Genomic DNA, 25,003 nt, shown 5'->3' on the forward strand with positions numbered 1-25,003 from the left:
TCATGTCCAGCTGTCAGATGTATTTGTGAACCAGGTAACCATATATGGAACTGGAATTGTCATTGTTTTAAATTTAGAAAAGTTGTGTGATATCAAACCAAGAAAAGGAAGTTTATTAAGGGTAGGAGAAAGTGGGATGACCACCCACTCCATCTTGCAGTGAAGTTGCACACAGCCTTTTCTACCCACATGTTTTTTAATTTGCAGCAGTCTTTCAGGCACCTGAATGTCTCTTATTTCAAATGTTGTCACAAGTGTCTGCCATGCACATGGCAGAGCTGGAGCTTAGGTTAAATATTATAATGATGCAGTGCAGCTTTCCTTGGCATGGATTTTGACGCATGTCCCAATAAATTGAATGAAGTCCTAAGGAATATGCAAACATTTCTCCCCTTATGAATTTATACTATTTTAATATGTATCGTTTACATCATCAATAACCTTTGCTTTGTCTTCTGGAGTGTAAAGTTTGTTTGTAATCCTATCAAGATGCAGAGAGTGCTCCCTCATTTGTCCAGGTTAAAATGTCATATTGCCCATTTAGAAGAAAATCACCTCAAGGACAAAGATCTTACTTCTTTAAAAGAGAACTGGGTGGGACATGCTATTTGCTCACTTGCGGAAAATAACACAAATGGGGTTGTTGTATTGTTCCATAAGTCTCTTCCTCTGTGCACCAGAATATGTTGCAACTAAGAAAAAGAAATCCCTCAGAAAATCCTCAAACTGACTAACTTTTATTAAACAACTTCAACATGAATATTACACATCTCAAAAAGACACTATTTTAAAATGGCTCGCACAAGCCAAACTGGATTTTAACAAGAAGTCAGTTGAAGATGCATCTACCATTTTTTTTAAAAATCAATGCAAAATATAATTGTGCCCATAATAAAGCCAGTAAAATGTCAGCCAATTACTTAAAAGTGAAGAAACAAAAATGTATTCTATTATAGACAAAGTGACATTTTAAAGGTTCTGGAATTTTGAATTGTTTTGTGGAATACAATCAGACTTTATATAATCCGGAGCATTCTCCAACAGAGGAGGCTTTAGACACCTATTTTTGATGTCCTACCAAAGCATCAGGACCGACCAGTGGATCTATCCTCCATCTTTGCGTTAAAGGCAGCCCTGGCCAAGGTCTCTAAAGTTAAGGCTTCTGTCCCAGATAACTTCTCTAAGTTTTACACTCAATTTTCTCACATCTCAGGACCTGAATTATTATCTATATTTCATCGATTTTCTGTAATAATGAAGCTTATATAGTTTCTTTTTGGAAGCTATGCTTTGCCTAATTCCTAAGAACGATAAAGAGCTTTCTGTTTGCGGAACTAATAGGCTCATATCTCTTATCAATTCAGATTGCCAAATATTTGATATTTTAGCCTTGTGTAAAAATGACTTTAACTGAACTTGATTGGTATCGAACAGTCAGGTTTCATGATGAGCACATATATGACAGACAACTCCAGGGCATTTTTAGATGTTCTACATCTCGCATAAATAAAGCAAGGAACCTATCACACAAATAAAATTAGATGTGGAAAAAGCCTTCAACTGTGTTAACTGTAATTTTATGATGCAAGCTTTAAAATGGCATGGATTTGGCGCGAGGATCCTAAAATAAACAAACCTACTATACTCTTCACCAAAAACCTCTATTCATGTTAATGGTCTTCAGTCTTCTTATTTCGAATGCATAGAGGCACACAACAGGGAAGCCCTCTGTCACCGTTATTGTTTATTTTGTTCTTGGAAACATTTTCGGAAGCCCTTCGTCAGTCATCTAACTTTAATGGTTTCAAACATAAAGACACAGAAGTTAAATTTATTGCATAAGCAGATGATGTTTTTCTTTATGTCTAGGACCCCTATACCTCAATTCCTGACTTTAACTTTCAAAGTAAACTCTCAAATATATCCGGATACTAGCTAAACATTGATAAGTCAGAAGTTACCCTAAACCGATACTGCTTGATGGAAATGTTCACAGACTCTGGATTTACATTGAACTTGAAAGACATCAACAGGTACATGCATCAATGTAGGCTTTTGCGATTTCCTCATTGCGAATATTAAGGAATCGCAATTAGGGAATGCATTTAGGAATCGCTATAAAATTAGCGAGTCCCAAACATTCCTAAATTGTGACTCGCAAATTGTGACTCGCAATTAAGGAATGCCCTCCCATTCATTCCTAAGGGCCTATAGGCCCGTAGGAATGAATGGGAGATTGCATGCGCAATTTGCGAGTTCCTATAGTACTGCAAATTGCAAATTGCACATGCAAGTTCAAGGGTACAAGGGTGCACACATGTTGCGCACACAAATGCTTCAAGGGCATGTGTGTGTGGCATGTGTGTGTGTGTGTAACCTACAACTTTGAAAAATGCACTTTAGTGCATTTTTCAAAGTTTTTTAAAATTACCATCAAGTTCAACTTGATGGTAACTTGAGCCCCCTAGTAGCGAAATCGCCATTCTAAAGTCATTCTTGCATTGCAGTTAAGGAATTGCAAATTGCGATTTCTTAAATGAAATTGCAATTTGAGAAATCACAATGAATTGCGAATTCTCAAATTGCGAGTGCCTGGAACCTTGATGCATCACAAATGCCCTTTTTGCGGGCACAAATGGACGATTTTTGCAAATCGCACCATTTGCACTCGCAAAAATGGTTGATGCATGTGCCTGCAAATATTTTGGAAGAAAATATTCTCCTTCTGTTAAAGAAACAAATTGTATTAACCTGGCTGACGTCAACCTTATAATTCTCACCATATCACAGAAAGAGTTTAATTTGTGTCTATCATGGCGGGCTGATAAAATATCATCAAAATGATGATGCTCCCAGATGTTCATTTCTATTTATCAGTGCTCCCTGTGAACTCCCTCCAATGGTTTTTAAACCCTGAACAGTCTTGTTCATAGTTTTTCTGGAATTATAAAAATAAAAAGCTTCCATCTCTTTATACGGATTATGTAAACCTAAAAACTTGTATAGGGTAAATTTTACAGATCTTAGAATCACAGGTCTTGGAATTACAGTGGGAACTAGATCGATACTACACTTTTTCATTCCAAATATGGAATGATATTTGTCAAAAAAACATCACACTTCTTGTTCCGCTAGCACCACACAAACACAGTACTATTTTAAGAAAAGATTATTTTTAACCCATACCTCCCTTCAAAAATACTACAAACTGTGAGCTGCGAATGTAAATCTTATGCATATGGTTTTTCACTGCCCATCAGTCAAAATCTTATAATTATATGTTCGGACTAAAGTCTCATTCATTTGTTCTATTACTATTGACGTATTGCATGTCTTCCTAGGTAGGTCTGCACAGATGTGGTTTGGAAACAATATAGTTGGAATTTTTCTTGCTTTATTAATTGCTATTGCTCTACAAATCATGAAATACAGTTAGAAAGATCCACTATGGTTACTTTTAGTAGCTTTATGGAATCTGCTATCATCACGGACTTGATAAAGAAAGTGCAACCTCTACTCTGCATTTAATTATGAATGACTTGTTGTGGCTATCACTACTTACATATTTATCTCGACAACCTGTTCAATTATCTGATACAAATTCTGCACTTTTGTTTCCATGACTAAAAATGTCTACATATTGTAACTTATTTCTAACCCTTGACTCTTATAGTTGGTATTTTCACTGTTTATAGTTTTTTCTTTTTTCTTTAAGTAAGCCTATATAGGTTTCTTCCTTTACTCATTCTTTTTCATTGTTTCTTTTGTTTCATCCTTTCCATCTAAAAAAAACAAGGAACATTTTGAAAATGCTAGTACCTATTAAAAATGTTGTTGCATGTTTTATGTACTCTACATCTACAATATTATACCATATACTGTTGTTTGTTTGGTTTTTAATTATATTTTTTGATAAGCTAATAATATCGACAAATTTTCGATTCAATTTTATCTCTGTTTCTTTCACTGAGCGTATTCATTAAAACATTTTTAAACGGAAATATGCAAACATACAAACAGCTCATCATCATCTGCATGTTTGTAAGGAGACAGCGTTCTTTGCGGTGATTTTTGGATCTATGCACTTAACAGCCATCAAAAGGAAATATAAATAATTAGACGTTTATTCGAAATATGAAATCGAATACCTAGAAAACTCTGACTTAATAGAGAAAGCGCAACCTCTACTCTGCTATTAATTATGAAAGACTTGTTGTGGCTGCCACTACCTACATATTCATCTTGACACCCTGTTAAATTATCTGATACAAATTCTGCATTCTAGCCTACATCTCTAATAATTCCGATATATTGTATACTTATTTCTAACCCCTGACTCTTATAGTTGGTATTTCCACTGTTAACTTTTTTTCTTTTTTACTTTTCTTTAAGTTAGGTTTTATGGGTTTCTTCCTTTCCTCAATCTATTTCCTTTCTTTCTTTTGTTTCTTCCTTTTCCTTTCCATCTCTAAAAACAAGGAAAAATTTGAAAATGTTAGGACCTATTAGACATTTTGTTGCATCTTTTATGTACTCTACAATTCTACAATGCTTTACCATATATTGTTGTTTGTTTGGTTTTTAATCACAATTTTCTATTAAGATGGCATTAATCGCCAAATGTTTGATTCAACGTTGTCTCTGATCCTCCACTGAACTCATTCAATAAATCATTTTCAAGCAGGAATATGCAAACATAATAACTGCCCGTCACCAGCTGAACGCTATTAGGAGACAGCATTTTTTTAGATGATTATTGCATCCATGCACTTCACAAGCACGTTAAGGAAGTCCAGTAATTAGACTTCATTCAAACTATGAAAAGGAATACCTAGGAAACCCTTAATTCCCTCTCATTTACCTTAAAAGAACAAAATCACTCAAAATTGAGGACACCTGCCGTCCATGAGAAATGCAACTCAGCTTTGGCAAAGTGTCCCCTTCATCGACAGCCTGATGGATTGACTCAATACACACCTGTAAACTTGCAGCAACAACTGCAGACATCCCTACAGAAGATGTGCATAGGAGATGTTAAGTTCTCAATGGAACTCTTTTGATGTTGAGTAGCTCCCAGTATTCAATGCTCAAAGAGGCAGGTACCTAGATATATGAATACATTGTGAGAAGTAGGACACCAGCTATGCTAACACCACCTTCAAAACTGCCTCCCTGCCCAGCATGTTGAACAACAGGAAGCCATAGGAAAGGATACTATCACCTACTAGGACAATGTAATGTGCCTAGAAAATAATTCTATTCCACCAACAGTGCTGCAATTAATAACAGCAGTACAACAGACCCATAACGCATATGAGTTAAAAAAAGAGGAAGATGTAAGGTATCAAGATGCAAGGTTTCTCGAACCTAGCAAATGTGGTAATCGTGTAAATCACTCTGCTATACCATTTAGAATGATGCACAAAACATGGAAGTACATTGACCTGATTATGATGTTCAGTGAACATGCATCGGCCGACACCGTATCGATCTGGAAACCGCCCGACCATTGTACGGCGGTTTCGACCACACAATTAGGATGTGACTGCCCATAGGGTGGTCGGAAAGATCTATTTTGCTATGGGATGCAAAGTGCATTTATGGACAATTCAATACATTGCTCATGACAAGTAGCTGGCAGGAGTCCCGGAGCCAGATTGTCTAAGTACAAATTCAATTGGCTCTGCTTGTGCAGTCAACTGGTATTAGGGAATTAAGGACATATGTTCTTCAACTTCACCCATATAACTCAGTGCTACTTCCATGTTGAAGGAACAACCCTCCTTCTAGCCCACAGATTGTGATTGTGTCATCTCTTGCTTTAGGATTAAGCACATTGCTCAGTTCATTCCTTCTGTTCTGATGATGACCCTGTGACTTCAAAACAGTTTGAAACACCATCAACAGGCGCAAAGACGAATCTCAAAAAACAAAGCCTTTCGTCATAGAGCATACCGAAAATGTAGGACTACATTTCTACAAGATGCTCTAAATAATCTGCTTCTGGTATTTACTTTGTCTACCTCCATCTTTTCACATGATTACTGGCTTCATCGGGCTATGTTTTTTCTTCACTAGCACCAACTGACCACTTTCCCCTTGAGCACTTATATTACATTTTAAGTCTGAATTATACATTTTTCCAGGTCTTCCTAATCATTGCTTGTTTAAAATAACAGAATGTTTAATATAGCACTATGGTTTCCTCATCATTCATATCTTCATACGAAAGAATTGATATGATTTTCTGACTTATTCTCTTTGAGATTGAGCCCATCTTCCATTTCCCTCCAAGCATGGAGTATCCTTTGCACTTTGTGCATCACAGCAAGAAAACACAGACATGCACAAGCACAGATAATGGATCTGGCTTTAATGTGAATATGTGTGTAAACATTGGCATGCAGAAATGCGCACAGAGTACTTGGCTAGTCCCCAACTTGCCTTTTTCTGTGCCTCGGACTTTAGTCACCCTCTATTTATTTCCCAAACGTGTGGTGCCAGACAGCAGATTTCACAGTGGCATGACATAAATTGTATATTCTCTAAAAATCATGTTGTAAATACACAATTCTTACAGCAATGAAATGTTTTAAGGTCACTGCCTGTCAAAATATAACTGTGCTCTTTTATATCGTAGTCTAAGAGACTGGTGTTTCATGAAAGAAAAACACTTCTTGAAAGGTGCACCACGGATGGCAATTTTTTTCGTGCACTGAATCATTTTGGCTGTCAGATCAACCACCTATGGATTAACAGTTGACCTTTTACTTAGAATGCAGCCTATGAGTAGCAGTGAATTAAAATAAATGTGCGAGTACCTTTTTAATTATCAAATGGGAGCAGCAATGCATTTAAGTATGAATGCATGTATTTATTTATGTACCATTGGGACTTTTAAGTTCGCACCTTGTTGGCAGGCGGAACACAAACACAGTAAATGGCTACGGACCAGGGATCCTTTCTGATCTGGAGAAAGAGGGGGGAGGGTCGCTTATTGATGGGCCAGAGAAGCTCAATGGTCTTTATTAATGATGGAAGATCAAAGTCGCCCAAGTTATTTTGTTTGATAGCGATCCATATAAAAAACAACATTTAATTTAGCACACCTGGTAGCTCATTATGCATTTTTCATTCTTGTTTTTTTTATTTCCAAGAGATATATTCCTCTAAATGGTGCACCAGCGCCATTGGTTCTCTCGATCAAATCAGTGCTGAAAGTGTTAAATCAAGTTAATAAGCTGAAGGACAGCTAGATTTTTCTTTCCTAAAAGTGGAAAAAAGGATTAAAGTATATTTAATTTATTAGCAAGGACTTTTAACAGAAAACTAAGGTTTCGCTGCGGTTCTAACTGAAATCCTGCCATCACTTCGACCATTGACACTTGACATAGTTCTACCCTAGAAATGATAATGAAATGCCCAAGCAGGAATGGTCGGGGCACTGCACGTATTTTCGTTGCTCTAACTGAAGGGATAAAGTACTTCCCCTCGCAATCAGTAAACATTTGCTATAAGTGCACTCATTCGGCCACTCTGGGTTTGAAACAGCCCTAGGGATGGTGGCCTGTTGAGGACAGCAGACACTTGTTCTGAGAGTTAACAGAGGTTTTGAAGACCCCATTATGAGGCTTCTCCACTTCTGCAGGCATCTATTTTTCACCATGATAAATGGCTCACAGGCCTTCCAAGCCTTCAAATGGCAAAAAAACGTGGATGGGTACTAATGTACTTTGCACCTGCATTATTCCTCTGGTGTGAATTACTGCAGAGTTCACGTTTCATAATAGTGCTGCAAACTGAGTGAAAACAGATAGGGAAACAGAAAATGTCAGATAAAAATCAAAGGAAAGAAACAAAGGAAAATAAATAGCATAGATGGGGTAGATTAGAGTGAGGTAGATTGTTGTGTGTTACACAGAACCAGGGTAGTTCGGGACACATTGGGGTAGAGATGAGTGAGATATACTGGGGTAGATTGCAGTGGAATGGGGAAAGGGTAGAGTGGGGATGCAGTGCGGTGGAGTGGAGTGGGGTAGACTGGAGTGGCCTCAGGTAGTGTGGAGTGGGATAGATTGGGTGTATTATAGTAAGGTTGAATGGAATGAAGTGGGGTAGATGGGGTAGTTTGTAGTGGGATAGGTTGGGGTAGATTAGAGTGGAGTCTGGTAGATTGGTGGGGGTAGATTGATAATGATTATAGCCTTGTATAGCTCAACTTAGCCCGTAGGCGTCAAGGCGCTGATTGGAGCATTATGGCCTAGATTTGGATGGGGTGAGGTAGTTTGGAGTAGATTGGAGTGGGGAGTGGGATAGATTGAGTGAGGTTGAGTGGAGGGGGATATATTAGGGTAGACTGGAGAAGAGCGGGGTAGATTGGGGAAGAATGGAGTGCAGTGGATTGGGTAAATTGGAGTGGAGTGGGGTAGAATGGAATGGAGTTGGGTAGATAGGAGTGGAGAAGAGAAGATTAAAGTGGATGGGGTTGTTTAGGGTGGAACCGGGTAGAGTGCAGAGGGGTACATTACAGTGGGATAGATTAGGTGGATTATGGTAGGGTAGATTGGAGTGGAGTAGGGTAGGGTAGATTGGAGTGGAATGGAATGGGATAGACTGAAGTGTGATCAATAGGAGTGGGGTAGTGTGGAGTGGGCTAGATTGAATTGGAGTGGAGTAGATAGGGTGGAGTTGGATAGAGTGGTGCAGAGTAGATTGGGATGGAGTGGGGTAGATTGGACTGTGGTAGATTCGGTTAGGGTGTGATAGACTGGACTAGAGTAGTTTGAAAAGTAGTAGAATGGGTAGATTAGAGTGAGATGGACTGGATTGGGTAGATTGGAGAAGAATAGTTTGAGGTGGAGTAGGGTCGGGTAGACTGGAGTAGAATGGAGTGGGTGGATTGGGGTGGAGTGGGTGAAATGGGATTGGAGTGAGGTAGATTTGGGTGGCATGTGGTTGATTGGAATTCAGGATAATAAGGTAGATTGGATAGAGTAGAGTGGGGTAGAGTGGGTAGATTAGAGTGGGGTAGAATTGAGTGGTGTTGGATAGACAGGACTGCAGTCAAGATTGGAGTGGAGTGAGATAGATTGGGGAAAGGTTGAGTGGGGTAGATTAGGGTGGAGTGGAGTAGATTAGGGTGGAGTGTGGTAGATTAGGGAATGATAGATTGAGTGGATTAAAGTAGGGTAGATTGGAGTGGAGTGGGTTAGATTGAAGAGGGATTACTGGAGCTGGATATCTTGGAGTGGGGTAGAATGGAGTTGAGCGGAGTGGAGTAGTTTGGATTGGAGTGAGATAGATTAGAGTGGGGTAAAATGGGGTGGTGTGATTTGCTGTTGGGTGGGGTGGAGTGGAGTAGATTGAGGTGGAGTAGATAGGGGTAGATTGGAATGGGGTAGATCGGGGTGGGGTACATTTGGGAGGGGTAGATTGGGGTGGGGTAGCTTGGAGTGGGTTAATTAGGGTGGAGTGGGTTAGATTGGAGTGGGGTAGATTGGATGAAGTGGAGTGCGATAGATTTTGTTAGAGTGGAGTGAGGTAGATTAGAGTGGAGTGGAGTAGGGCAGATTGGTGGATTAGAGTGTGGTAGATTGGAGAGGAGTGGGGCAGATTAGAGTGGGGTAGATTGTGGTCTCTTAGAGTAGGGTAGATTGCAGTGGAGTGGGGTACATTGGGTGTATTATAGTAGGGTAGAATGTAAGAAAGTGGGTTAATGGGGTAGTTCAGAGTGAGATAGGTTGGGGTACAGTGTAGTGGAGTTGGGTAGATTGGGGTCGAAGAGTAGATTGGAGTGGTGTGGTGTGGGGTAGATTGGTGTGGTATGAACTATATTGGTATGGGTGGAGGTAGATTGGGGTAGATTGAAGTGAAGTAGATTGGGGTAGATTGGAGTGGGGGAGCAAGGTAGATTGAATTGGGGTAGATTGGGGTGGAGTGGGGTAGATTGGAGTGCGGTTCAGCGGAGTGGGATATATTAGGAAAGACTGGAGTGAAGTGGGGTAGATTGGGGAAGAGTGGAGTGCAGTGGATTAGGTACATTGGAGTGGGGTGGATTGGAAAGGAGAAGGGTAGATTGGAATGGAGTGGGGTAGATAGGAGTGGAGAGAAGTAGATTTCAGTGGAGTGCTGTAGATTAGGGGGAAGTTGGTTGGAGTGCAGAGGCGTACATTAGAGTGGGATAGAATGGGTGGACTATGGTAGGGTAGATTGGAGTGGAGTGGGGTAGATTGGAGTGGAGTGGGTTAGACCGGAGGGGGATAAATAGGAGTGGAGTAGTTTGTAGTTGGCTAGATTGGATTGGAGTGGAGTAGAGTAGATAGGGAGGAGATGGATAGAGAGGTGTGGAGTACATTGGGATGCAATGGGGTAGATTGGAGTGGGATAGATTGGGTAGGGTGTGTTAGATTGGAGTAGAGTAGATTGGAGTTGAGTGGACTGGGGTAGATTTGAGTGGGGTATATTGGAGTGGGGCAGATTGAATTGGGTAGTTTGGAGTGAGGCAGTTTGCAGAGGAATGGAGTAGGTTAGACTGGAGTAGGATGGAGTGGGTTAGATTGGACTGGAGTGAGGAAGATTTAGGTGGCATGAGGTAGATATGGATTTAGTGGAGTGAGTGGATTGAATAGAGTATGATTTAGTGTGGTTGATTGGAATAGAGTGCAGTGGGGTACAGTGGATAGATTAGAGTGGGGTAAATTGGAGTGGAGTGGAGATGGATAGATTGGAAAAAAGGGAAGTGGGGTAAAATAGGGAGGAGTGGGGTAGATTAGGGTGGAGTGTGGTAGATTAGGGCAGGATAGATTGGGTGGATTAGAGTAGGGTAGATTGGAATGGAATGGAGTAGATTGGAGTGGGGTAGATTGAAGAGGGACTATTGGAGTTCAATATTTTTGAATGGGGTGGAATGGAGTTGAGTGGAGTAGACTGGAGTAGATTGGAGAGGAGTGGGTTGGATTGGAGTGGGGTACAGTGGGAAGGGGCAGAATGGGGTAGGATGAATTGCTGCTTGGTGGGGTGGAGTGGGCTAGATTGGGGTGGGATAGATTGGATTGGGTTGGAAAGGTTTGAATTGTGGTGGAGTGGGTTAGTATGGATGAAGTGAAGTGGGGTATATTTGGTAGAGTGAAGTGAGGTAGATTGGAGGTGAGTAGGGCAGATTGGGTGGAATGGAGTGAGGTAATTTGAGTGGAATGGGGTAGATTGTGGTAGAGTGGGGTAGATTATAGTCCATTGGAGTGGGGTAAATTCTGGTATATTAGAATGGGGTAGATTGGAGTGGAGTAGATGACAGTGGAGATACCACATTTAGTGCAATTCTGTTCAGCTGATTTTACTGTTTCAAAAGTAGACTTTCCTATGGGATTGAAAAGGTAAATAGCACTTTTGAGACCCGCCCCACCCACCAAATATTTTTTGGCCTGACCTAAACGGACCTGTACAAAACTTGCCATTAAACAGTGAATGTGCATGAACTTTTTTGGGGAAGGGCTGTGCAGATTCAATGAATGGTGGCAAGCCTATTAAGGAAACAATGATACCTATATGTAGTGTCAAAAGATCCTTTGTATGGTCCGGATTAATGACTACTACTTTTTAGTTCCATTATTTGTATGCTGTTAAAATGGCATTTCTATTTCCTTCAGAACCAAATTAGAATAAATTAGGCTGTTGAAACTGTGCAGATTTACTAATTTGTAAATTACTATTCTCTCTTTAGTCATATTTACTCTTTTAACAGCCAATCTCTTTTTAAATTTGAGAACTATGCAACTACGACTTACAACACGGCACAACCTGTACCTCATAAGAAGGCTCAATAACAATGGATTTATAATATAGTAAGTAATAATAGGTTACAAACTTTTAATGCAGATGTTGCTCAACTTGTGAGTACAAAAGACCTTGCTGTGGCTCACATGTGTACCTATATGAATAACTTGTAGAGAATACCAATATGCCAGTGTTAGACCTGGCTTTTCCAGTGGGTTTATCCCCAGACTTTTTGCTTTTGGGCCTCCTGTTTTTGACTCTATTTGTGACTCTCTTTCTGTTTGTTTTGTGACTCTTGGCACTTTACCACTGCTGAACAGTGCTAAAGAGCAAATGATTATTATGGATTGGTGGTTCCCTAATTGGCTTACTTGATTTACTGCTAAGTCCATATTCCTGTGCACTGTGTGTGACGAGGGCCTGTAAATCAAACGCTGCTAGTGGACCTGCAGCATTGATTGTGCAACCCACACAAGCAGCCTTGTAAAAGGTTCTAAGACCTACCACTGTAGTGTTCTGTGTGCAGTTTCTACTGCCATGTCGAACTGGCAAGTGCACCCACTTGCCAGGCCCTAACCTCCCCTTTAATTACATGTGAGTCACCCCGAAAGTAGGCCCAAGGTACCCCTGTGGGCAGGGTGCAGTGTATGTGAAAGGTAGGACATGTACTGGTGTGTGTGACATGTCCTGAAAGTGAAATCAAGTGTATTTAGTTTTTCACTATTGAAAGGCTATCTGTCCCTTAGCATAGAATGGAGTTTATCTTATAAGTATAACTTCCCATTGGGACAAGATGAAAGATGGAGTTTAGTATGCCTGAACTCAGAATATAAAATGCATCTTTTAGTAAAGATGATTTTTATATTGTGTGTTTGAAAATACCACTTTTAGAAAGCGGGTATTTTCTAGCTTAGCCATCCTGTGTGCCTCTGCTGGTTTGTGGATTGACTGTCTGGCTTTGGAGTGACAGGGGCTAGGGATGTGCATTCTCCCAGACAGCCACTGGGGGGGACGGTGATGGTTGTCCTGCCTTTCCTGAATGAGTCAGGGCTGGGCTGAATAGACCTGGGCTGCAATTAGAGTAGGGGGCGGAGATTTACTTGCATCTGAATGGGCCTGGTCTTCCTTACACAATGCTGTCTCTACCTCCTGCTGAATAGCTGGAACAGAGAGGACAGAACTGGTTTTGACTGAGCACAAAGCCTCTCTGCCACAGAGAACAAAGAGAAATGCTGAATAAATATTGGGGCCTAGACCCCAGAACTTTGGAATACTTCTGGACTTAACAGGAACCTCTGCCAAGGAAAAGAGCTGGGAAAGCTGAAGGAGAAGTACTGCCCCTTTGCTGGGTGTTGTTTGGGGATGGCCTGTAGTGGCTGTTTATGCCAAGGCGAGGACAAATACTTTGCTTTGTGCAGCGTATCCTGCTTGAAGAAGATCTCCAAGGCCTTGAAGTAGAACTTTCCTCCTGTTCTGAAGGCTCAGGGACAGAAAGATTTCACCATCAGCTCCCCCTGAACTTCCTTGCTGGGAGTTCCGATCTACCAAGAGGTGCCTGTTGCTGATTTGGGCCTCTCGAGGTTGTTCCTGCTGTTGGGAGTTGAAAAAGAGATGCAACTACGAGAAGCACGACACATCCGCACCTGTTTTCGAAGCATTGCCACAGTGCAAGAAGAATTTCCACACATTGGGCCGCAGAAGAAATGATGCAGCGCTTGCCCGTGGCTGGAGAAATCACTGCACGCTGAATCGTGTGCACAATCTACGAAGTCCTATATCACCGCATGATTCAGATGCAAGCCCTGCTGCGCTGATGCAAAAACCAATGCATTGTGGCATTGCGACTGGAGAGACCAATGCAGCGCCATTGCTGATGCATCGTTGATCATCACATATCACGCGGGGGTGCCAAATTCACAAGTACACCTGGGCCACAGTAAGAAACTGACGCATCACCCCGCACAGTAAGAAACAGACGCATCACCTCCTCTTCAGAAAAGAACCAAAGCATCACCTCCCCTGCACAGCAGTAAGGAATCGACGCATCACCTCCCCTGGAATAAGGAACCAACACATCGCCCTCCCTGGGTGTAGGAAGCGGACGCATCACCTTCCCCACAGCTGTTTTTGTTTATTATTGTGATGCATGCAAGGTACTTTTTTGTTGAAAGTGTTGCATCTGTAGTTTGCTATGGACAGAACTGTTTTTACCTTCCAAGAAGTGCAATTTGACTACTGCATTGTGGATTTTTGTAATTTTGGTCTTGTTTGGTTTAGACAAAAACTACTTATTTTTATAAAATGGTGTGGTGTCCACTTGTAGCATTTTCACTGTATTACTGTATGTGTGCACAAATGCTTTACACAATGCCTCTGAGTTAAGCCTGTCTGCTCGTGCCAAGCTACCAAGGGAGTGAGATGAGGTTATTTTAGTAGTGTATTCATTTCCCTTACCCTGACTAGGAAGGGTCCCTGCTTGGACAAAGGTGCAAGCTATTGCTAATTAGACACCTCCATTTCTAACAGCCAGATAATACAGCCAAAACAGTTACAATTTTTTTAGGAAATGCACAAAGAGGGCAGGGGTTCCTTGTTACCCACAGTTCAGAAACACCAAAACTCCATGTCCCAACAAAATAAAGTAATTCAGGAAAGGATGTTTTGCTACTGTAAGGAGAATCATAGTTACATTTAAGTATGTAAATTGTGTAGCTCCCTTTAACACATAATACCAAAACAAATTATCAAAAATCATGGTGCACATCCATATTGATCTAAAAAGCAACAGAAACATTGTTAACCGCATGACTGATGCACCACAACATTTTAGCAAGAGAAAATAATCTAGATCAAAATCGGAAGTAGGAAGATTTTTTTAATGTAACTTTTAGCATATTCAGTGATTCACGAGCATCTGTGGCCATTAGCACTCAGGACTTCACAAATGAGTTCCTGATCTCAAAGCCAGGCCATATTTCACTCTGCACATTGAATTGGTTTAATGTAAGTGCACCTGGATGGTGTTCCTTGGTAAATATGGAGTGGTAAAGGCAGCGGGAATAACTCTCCTGCACAGTCATGTCAAGGGGTGAGAGCTCGGGCCTCTTTCTTTGTTTATTTAGTTACTTTTTTTTCTAAACATTAACACCTTGGGCCTTTTTATTTTCCTTCCTTTGTTTCTTTTCATTTAATCCCACTTTCTTGTCCCTCTTTGTTCGCATTTATAGTTGGAAGAACTATTAGGAAAACTAAAGATTCATATCAGAAAGTTAGTGAAAGTGCAGCGCACACTGTTATCAATTGGAGTCTTTTCGTAGAGGAAAGGCCTGGGAGGCATTCATCATGGGTTGAAAAGTACATGCCTGCAGTAGGAGGGAATCCTCATGATGAACTCTTCAAAACTGCGTTTGACACTTTGAACTAAGGTCGGTTGTCCTCAGCAGGCCACCGTCCATAGAACTGCTTCAAACCTATATCAATAATAGGCAGCCCTCAAGCACCAGACATAAAGAGTGCTTGAATGCTAGTATACTTATCAAATGATTGCTAGGAAAAGAGGGGACATAATGTAACCAGTGAGTTAGAGCAACAAAAACCTGCCCACTGGCTCGGTCATTCTTGCTTTTCCATGTAATTGTGAATCTACGGGGAGAACTATAGTAGAAGTGATTGAAGTGATGGGGGGCTACAGTAAAATCTTAATTTGTTTTCTGTTAAAAGTAATTTCTAATAAAATTGTACTTCATTCTTCTTTACACGTTTACCAAAGAAAATGCTTCTGCTTATTAACCTGTTTTAATGCTTTCACTAGTGATTTGGTCAAGAGCACCACAATGCTGTTGCATCACCATGCATAGGAATATTCACCATGATCTCCAGGAAAATGCCTCAAAAATAAAAAATGCACTGTGAGCTGATGGACGTGTTCGATTTAATATTGTTTTGGAAATATGGTTGTAGAGTGCAATATCATTCAAAATAACTTGGGCGACTTTGATCGTCCATCATTAATAAAGCCCACTGAGCTCCTCTGGCCCCTCTTACTCCAGATCATGAAGGGACCCTTAGCCATGTATCGTGTTTTTCTGCCTGCCAGCAAGGTGTGAACTTTAAAGTCTCACTGGTACATAATAACATAAGTAAAGGGACACATACATACAAGCATTGTTGCTCCAATTTAGTGTGAATAAAAAGATATTCAAATCATCTCTCTGTTCTCATTCATTGTCATTCCTATCCTGCATTCTGAGTAAAAGGTCAGCCCTAACCCAGAGGTGGTTGATCTGGCAGTCAATAGGATTCAGTTCACGAAAACAAAACTGGCATCCTTGCTAAACATTTCAAGAAGTGTTTTCCTTTCATGAATCCCAGGTCTGAGACCAGCACATAAAAGATTGCAGTTGTGTTTTGGCAGTGCAGTGATCATTGTAGATTTCAAACATTATTTTTAATAAAACAAACTAGCTTACCCGTCGCGCGTTGCTGCGATCTCAGAAGAAAGGAAATTTAAGGAAACTTGCTATGATAACATTCAATTCACATTGTGTCATTTTTATTGAAACTTATACATTTTAATATGGAAAACATTTTAAAGTGTTGTTTTAATTCTGTTTATTTCTTCGAGTGCTTGTGGATACACAGTATTTTTTGTTTTTCCGCCTGCGCGTCCACAAATAAATCAAAAGATTTTCCGATGCGTGAGCTGGCCATATACAGTTGTCCATGTGAGAAGCACGGATTCTCCAAATGTAGTCCACACACTTGCAGTGATTGTCCTTGTGCTTTGTTGATGGTCATTGCAAAAGCGAGTCGCACCAGAAACTGTAAGCGTTCAGTATTGGAAAGATTATGAGGGCCCTGGGGAGCCAGGGGGCCGACATTTAACCACATTTTTTTTGCCAGAAACCTTCGCGGGAGTGTACTCAACAACTTCCCAAAGTTTCATGCCGATCGGATGAATGGTGTAGTAATGCATAAAGTACAGACAGACAGACATACATTCATTTTTATATGTATAGAAGACTAGTTGTGCCATGTCAGTGTTCAACATGCGGTCTGGCACCACAAGTCTGGGAAATGAAAAGCAGGGCTCAGAAATATGAGGCACAGAGCGAGGCAGCTTAGGGGCGAGGCACATGTAGTCTGTGTGCATTCGGCATTCCCGCATTAAAACATAATGTCTACCTTCAGCCTTACAGTCACCATAATGCTACCTCTATTTTTCTCTTTACCACTAACTCTAAATCCGCCTCAACTATTACCACCGCTACACTTACCGCTACACATAGCACTACAGCAGCACCTCTACCTACCTTTTCTTATAGATCTATTTCTTCCCGCCCCTCAAGCTTAACTCCTAGCTTTATATTGATGCCTAATATTCCATCTACCTTTACACCTACCACTACCTGTACACCAGTCTTTACCTTTACAGCTGCGGCTGCCTCTGTGCCTCACTTTGCATCTGCTCCTACCTCTTTACTGGCCTCTACCACTGACCTACCTCTACACATTTCCCTACAGCTATACCTTCCTCTAACCTACACCTACAGCCATCCCTACACCTACTTCTCCAACTACTTCTACCTCTATATCAATAATAACCACTGTCTTCCAGTTTCCCTTCATGTGTGGTTTGACAGCAAAGCTGTCCGCCTGACCGTTTTTCACTACTGTTTGAAAAACAATATGCAAAGATTCAGCTTCAAAAATGTAAACAGGGGCAAATATTTAGGCGGCACTTGCACCAGTGGTGCGTCACTTTTTGTTACGCACCAACGGCGCGTTTTACTGCCCCATATTTACAAGGACAGGAAAAGCCATGCTGCATGGCTTTCCTATGCTTGTAAATATGGTCCCTTTAGACACAGCACTTTGCGGGAAATGGGGCGTTCCATGGGTGTGTTTTTTTAAACAAATTTTATGAATTTGCAATGAGGCAGTGAAAACAGCCTGCAGGGCCACTGGGTCAGCATGATGTCCATCTCAGTGTGCAACACAGTGGTTCACAACAGTACATAACAATCCTTCAGAGTTGGGATAATATAGGCATGCATGACTTGGACCCGTACCCACCCTCAGTTCGGGATCTCGCAGTTCATATTAGTTCACTCTGTGAGCCCTCCTGCCAACCCAGCGACCCTGCATAAGTAACCTACACAACCCCCCTCCCATCCCCCCAACTCCTTCCAAACCCCCACCCCCCCCTCACCACCCCCTAGGCATACAGCTGAATCCATAAATAATCTATATTTGAACTACAGACATTTCAACCATGTATCGGGGCGTTACGTCTATGCCTTAGCTAGTGGTGCCAAGAGATGGGAGGAGTAGCATGGCGGTCCCACCTAGAGGGGCCCACGAGGCAACGGGGTAATCCCGGAATCACTCCCGTGCTAACTGGTCGGCCCTCTCTGGGTCATCTGCAGCATCGTCAGTCGGGTGTTTCAATAAGTTCACCAGTGCCACCCTCCAGCGTTCTTTCATTCTCAGTGCGATGGGCCATCTGCAGGCTGAAGTACCCCTCGCAATCCGTCCATTTCACCATTTCCCAGTCCATCGTGCCATTTTTCATTTACTAGTAAGTTCCCTTTTGGCCAACACCAACCCCAGATCTATAAACTTGTTAGTAACTTTATTCCTTGCAGTAGGAGGGAACCAGTGCAGCAAAGAATAACCAGGTGTCAACAGTATTTCTCTTTCTGTCACCCCGCCAGTCTTGTGACCCTCCTCCAGAACTCCCCCAAATGTGGGCAATCCCATAACATGTGGAGAAACTCTGCCCCTTCTAGATTACATCTCGGGCACGCAGTTCGGTCACCAAAGTAACCATTAATCTTACCCAGAGAGAGGTACGCCCTTTGCAGGACATAGAAGTGAATCAACTAGAAGTGTACGTTCCTAGAACTCTTCCAGGCCCTTTTGACCAATGCCCCATGGTTTCTCGTCAATAGCTTCACCTAGGTCCTCCTCCCACTTGAGACGCAGCTCCGTGAGGGGCCTGCACTTTCCCTGTGTAATGCGTCTATAGAGGCAAGTCACCGCCTTGATTGTACCGGCCGCCATCACCACATACTGACAGGGCAGGGAGGTCTGGGGTTAAATCATCCCCTCCCGCCAGTGTTTCCGTATAGCTGCCGCCAGTGCGGCATGCAGGAGGAAGTCACCTCTAGGTAGGTTGTGGCGTTCCAGGAGTTGATTGAAAGGGAGCAAGGTGTTGTCTTCAAATAAGTCACCTAGGGTGGAGATCCCTGCCTCACTCCATAATCTCAACTTGTTCCAACCCCCCCATGGGGCAGTGATTTGAGGATCACCAGCAGGATCTCAGACGCGTATGGAATTTGCACCCCTGCCCGCCTAGCTAAGCGGTTCCAACACTGGCGCACCGTTTGTAAGTTCGGGAGATCTCCCCCAATCTCAGGGGTAGAGGCAACAGTACCCGGGACAGAAGGCTCAAGCCTGGATCCGGACCGCCAAGTTCTGCTGTGTTTTTTAGGCGTCCTGCCATCCATTTCATGTACCATTGTAACTGCACTGCATGGTAATAGGCCTCAAAGTCCGGCAGTGCGAAACCCCCATCCGTCCTGGGTCTCATTATAGTGGTGAGAGCCACTCTACACCGCCCAGTGCCCCAAAGGAACCCTGTGAGCATTGTGTTAAGTTGAGCAAAGATCTTGGGTGGGATCCAAAGTGGGAGTGTCCCGAAGAAGTAGAGAAGGCTGGGTAATGTAACCATTTTGACTAATGCCACCCTACCCGCTACGGAGAGTGAAAGGGTTCCCCAAAACTCAAAGTTGCATTCGGTGTCGCGCAGGGCACACCCTATGTTACCCTCTAGGAGATCTGCAGGGTCGTGATATATCCGGGTGCCCAGATAAGGTAAGCATCTAGTTTCCTCCCAAGGCACACCCTCTGCTGGTAGTGATCCAGCCCTGCCCGAGCTTGCAGGAAAAAGACACAATTTGGTCCAGTTCACTCTGAGCCCCTCAACCCTCTCCAGTACATCTAGCAGTTCCATGGCTCCTCGCAGGGCCTCCCCCGAGTTGTCCAGAAATAGCAATAGGTCGTCCACATATAACGCAATATACTGTAGCTGTCCTCCCACCTCCAGCCCCTGGTAGTAACAACCCGATTGAGCATGCACAGCTATGGGTTCCATTGCCAGCGTGAATAACAAGGGAGATAACGGACAGCCCAGTCTTGTACCTCTGCCGACCATGCAAGCCTCTGATACCAACCGCCCCCCCCCCGTCTGAACTCTAGCAGTGGAGTTTTTTATGTAAGATCACCGTCCATCCCACAAAGCGGTCCCCCAGGCCAAATGCTCTCAGGACCCTAAAAAGATACAGCCATTTGGGACTGTCTAAAGCCTTCTCAATGTCAACTGTGAAGACACATGCCTCTTCTTTAGAATAGGTGTCCACCCCCAGTAAGCGTAAACGCCGGCATACATTCATCGCCGTATTTCTAGATGGAATAAAACCTGCTTGATCCACATAGATAAGCGTTGGGATGTGGGCTAACAGCCGACTTGCCAAAATACAACTTAATATTTTGTAGTCTAAATTCAGCATGGCGAGGGGTCGATAAGCAGCGCGGTCCTCAGGTGGTTTACCAGGTTTTAAGAGTGGAACAATTATCGCTCCCTCATTGAGGCGGGGATACAGCCTTCTTGCTTTGCCCTATTATACATTGTCACAAGCCGCAGGGCTAGGCTATCTATGTATGAAGAGTAAAACTCCACTGGGAGCCCATCTGTCCCTGGGGTGTTGGTCCTAGCCTTATGTTTGATGGTGCCACGAACTCCCCAATCTCGAACTCTCTGCCCAGTTCTTCCGCTACCACAGCATCTACCGTGGGCAGCTCTACTACGGCCAGGAAACTTGCCACGTCCACAATTCCCGGGTCATGTCTACTCTGATAGAGAGAAGCGTAGTACTGCAAAAACTGTGCATTGATGTCTAATTGGCCATAGTGCACCTCGTGCCTCTACCCCTTCAATTCCAAGATCGCCCGACCTCTACGTGCCGGGTTGGCCACCACGCCAGCAGTGTGCCAGATGTGTCACGTTCTGCATGGATCCGGGTAATGTATGCTTTATAATCAAAACAGCGCAGCTGTTCTACATGGGTGGCGAGGACTTCACAGGTGGCAAGGAGATCCGGCTGCCTATCTAGTCATTCTGGTCTCTCTTTCTCCTATTCCCAGAGCCTGTGTTCCGCATTCTGCACATCTCTTAGGAGCACTATCTGCACTCCAACCACCTTACCAATGCAGCACCCTCAAACAACGGTTTTAAAGACGTCCCATTCCATAAGTGAACCTGTCACCATCCCAGCATTATCTAAAAAATAGTAATGAATGGTGGGGCCTATTGCGGTGTGGAATACTGGATCTTCCAATGCCTCTGGGCGCAGGCACCAACTAGGGATAGGAGGACTTATCCGCAGCCATTCTAAGGACACCAGCAACAGGTTATGATCAGAGATCATACTTGCCAAATATTTGCGGACTGTAACTCCGCCATGTACGTCTGGGGAACAGAAAATTGGGTCCAACCGAACATGTAGTTTGTACAATGCAGAATAGTGGGAATAGTCTCTTTCGTCTGGGTGGTGGGCCCTCCAAGAATCTGTCAGTCCCAAGTGTTGTTGCCAGTCACGTCTAATCACTGCACCCCTATGTATAGGAGCATCTGGGAGTGGTGGGTGAGAGCGGTCAAGGTCTACATCAGTGATACTGTTAAAGTCCAGTCCCAACAGCACCGACCCCGTTAGTATGGTCGCCAGCCGCCGGGAGAGGTGTACAAAGAATGTAGATTGGTCAGCATTGGGGCGTAAAGGCTCCCTATCACTATTTTCCTGCCATCTAGCCATCCTGATACCACCACATACCTACCATCTGGGTCTATCAGTTGCCTAGTACACTGGAAGGGAACTCTCGCCCGCACCCATATCAAAGTACCCCTGGCGTAAGTCAAATACGTAGTGCAGAACACCTGACCCCTCCATCGTTTCTGTTGTGCGGCCCCTTCCTTCTGCGACAAATGAGTTTCCTGTAACAGGGCAACCTGCACCCCTCTCCGCACAAGATACGCCTGGACTTTATGATGACGTAGCACCGTGTGCATTCCCCTAACATTCCAGGAGATGCATTTGATTCCTACGTGGGATCCCATCGCTTGAACCCTGTCAGTTCTCCCTCTAACCTCTCAGCAGCGGCATGCCTGGTCCCAAACAAAATCCCCTCAACAACAGACCCACCCAACTCCCCGTCCCCAGGACAGGTACCAAACAACAAGTCCCCATCCAAACTAGTGTTGTGAACTAGAAATCACGAAAAAGCAGTGAGGCGTATGTAGGTCCTGTTGGACCCATCCCCCCCGGCCATCCCCGCCTGCCTCCTAGAGTAAGTGGTAACCCCAGCAAGTACTCAAGTGCTAGTAGTCGTTCCCAGCGGGAGGTGAAGTATTCTTTGTGAATCTCGGTGTGTGTCTGTCAGACTACCCCATCCTCTGTTTGGGGTGTGACGACGGGCAGTGAAGTCCGTGAAGATCATCACCCTGGCAATCCCAATCTGCAGGGTCTGTTTCTCTCAGGCTTGCTGCAAAATATGATCCCTGTCCCTGTAATGAAGTAGTCGCACCACCATCGGTTGAGGCAGTGCCCCCGGGTTAGGCGGCCTGTTCAGGACCCTATGGGCTTGTTCGAGAGCGTAGAAGGAGGAGAGCCCCTCCGGGGCCACCTCCGTTTTGAGCCAATGTTCCATGAAGCGGACTACATCATCCCCTTCCTCCCGCTCCGGAACTGTCGGGAGCGCCCTTCACTGTCCTTTGCTATCATTTCCAGCACCTTGACCTTGGCTTCCCCAATCGTCAGGGAGCGTCGCAGTGCTGAGACCTCCCCGGGACGTTCTCCATGGCCATCTCGCTGCACCATGGGTGTCAAGGCCCAGCCCCATTGGTGGGTGCTGTCATTTTGTATGTGGAGTGCGACATCAAGTTCAGCAGAGCTCCCCCGGCTCCTCGTTATCCCCGGTGCTTTGCACTCTTCAGCAATGCTCTCATTCGCTGCTCCTCTCAGCCGCCGGAGAGAGGCATCTTCCCAAAGAGTCCCGGGTCTCTTTACCAGCACTCAGCGACCTCTGCGTCCTTAGCTCCCAGTTGCCATCTTAGACTAACAGCAGCTGGAGCCGCCCAGAGATAATAACAGCGTTTTGGTCGCTGTTAGGGCAGCACCAATCCTCCACTCTCTCCCAGCACAGGCAGCGGGGCTTCCACCACCAGGATTCCAGTAAGGGCCCCCCTCAATGTGTCAGGATCATTGCGGGCAGGGATGCGGCGTGGACGGAGCTCCGGAGTCCGCTTCCCCTCACATTAGCACCAAGCCATGCCCCTGGGGCATTCCATGGGTGTTGCTGCAGGTGTTCCTACCCAACAAACAAAAAACACGAAGAGAGAAAGGGTATAAAGAACCACTCCTGGTTCCCCTTACCGTATTTATTTAATCAACAGAAGAGTAATTCCGAATTACTATATTGAATAAGGCAAAAGGAATAACACTTATTTTTTAAAAGAACCCTCACTCACCAAACTGGTTGGTGACATGCTTCATCATGGGGTCCCACCGAGCGGCCGAATGCCTCTCGAGTGTGCTACAATGCCTGATTACAGCGAAGCAGTTTTTTTTCAAAGTGCAAGGTGAGTGAACCAGTGAATGATAAAATTGCCGTTACTAATACTAAAAAAAATTCAATACTGGATTAGTAATGCAAGATTAAAATGAAAACGGATGTCTTTTCTGATTAGATTGACCAATGGCATCCACAAGTGATAGAAGTGATAGTGGCTGGTCTACGGGGTCCTGGACCGGGATATACCAGGCCCAGAAGCGGGCGTTTGGTCTTGGTGTATATGCGACTATAGATCAACACCCCCGGTACGATCCATGGGGTCGGAACCCACTACATCCCATAACTTAAACACGTTCTCTTTCAAACAACGCTGAAAGTTTAACCGTAAGTTTGCAGTAACTACTGTCACAGGGAAGGGTGCACCTTAGCGTGTGCATATCACTGTGACAGCACTGGTCCTGAAGAAAGCCTTGCAAATTGGCATATTGAGACTGCATCATGTAGACCAGCCACTATCACTTATATTAATATTCGAGAATGAATGTGCATTGTCAAACATTTATTAGATTTCAGAAACTTGAATCAACATTTCAAACAATGTTTTAGAAAAACATAATTATATTTTAGATACACAGAGCCAGTTTGGTAAGGGCTCTTCTTTCTGCTGTCTTTCTAGGCTGTTTTTGTAGACATATTAGGTCCCACTCACAAAGGTAAACTGAGACAAAAGTCTAACTTTATGACTTTTAGTATTCACAAAGGGTAGTTACCAGTTGTAAATGCCCTTTGTGTATACCGAAAGTCGTAAAGTTAAACTTTCGTCTCAGATTACTTTTGAGAATCGGGCCAAGACTTTGTTCAGAGTGTTCATAGAACTGTAGTTTCCAGCATCGGCCACACCACAACAGAGGCACAGAGGTTTGAACCTTCAGCCCCTGAATATCAACACCTACATACAGTGGCAGCCAGCACAGGTAAGAGGGGAGGGTGGGGGTGGAGCGGGTTGGGCGTTGTAAGTCAACATGTGATCGAATAAGTAAAATTAAATAGAAAAATAAATAAAACCACTAAACTTGCACTCGCCACACCGCTGACTTGGCTGCCACTGCTTACGTATACAATGGGAGGAAAAAAGACAAAAGCCTAGCCTTACTAAAAAAGGACCATAACGTCCTCGTCCCTATCGCTTACCTCTACTACATAATGAGGCCCCTGTGCCTCGTAGACACACCCCCTACCAATATAAATAGGCCCACCCCTCCACAACTCCTGCTCTTTAGTGTCTGTAGACACTGTAGTGTGAGTGAGGATTAGTTTGTTTTTGTTATTCTGGCTGCTCTTGTTTGGCTGGATTTTTCACAACCCGGAGTTCAGTGGGGGATTGTAAATTGTGGATTTCTACCAGGCTGCATTTCTTCTGGTGACAGAGGTCTTGGAGCAGTGATTGTCTCATGGCATTCGGGGGAGGCCTTGTAGGCGTATCTGCACACGTTGGAGAGGTGATCTGCTTGAGGTGTGGACAGACGCTGTGTGCCTGGAGACAACTTGAGGCGATTGGTCCTGGTTAGAAGATGGCAACTGATTGGTTGGTGGTTGCTTG

The sequence above is a fragment of the Lissotriton vulgaris genome, chromosome 3_1 (genome assembly GCF_964263255.1).
Source record: "Lissotriton vulgaris chromosome 3_1, aLisVul1.2, whole genome shotgun sequence".
In the NCBI taxonomy this organism is placed as follows: Eukaryota; Metazoa; Chordata; class Amphibia; order Caudata; family Salamandridae; genus Lissotriton; species Lissotriton vulgaris.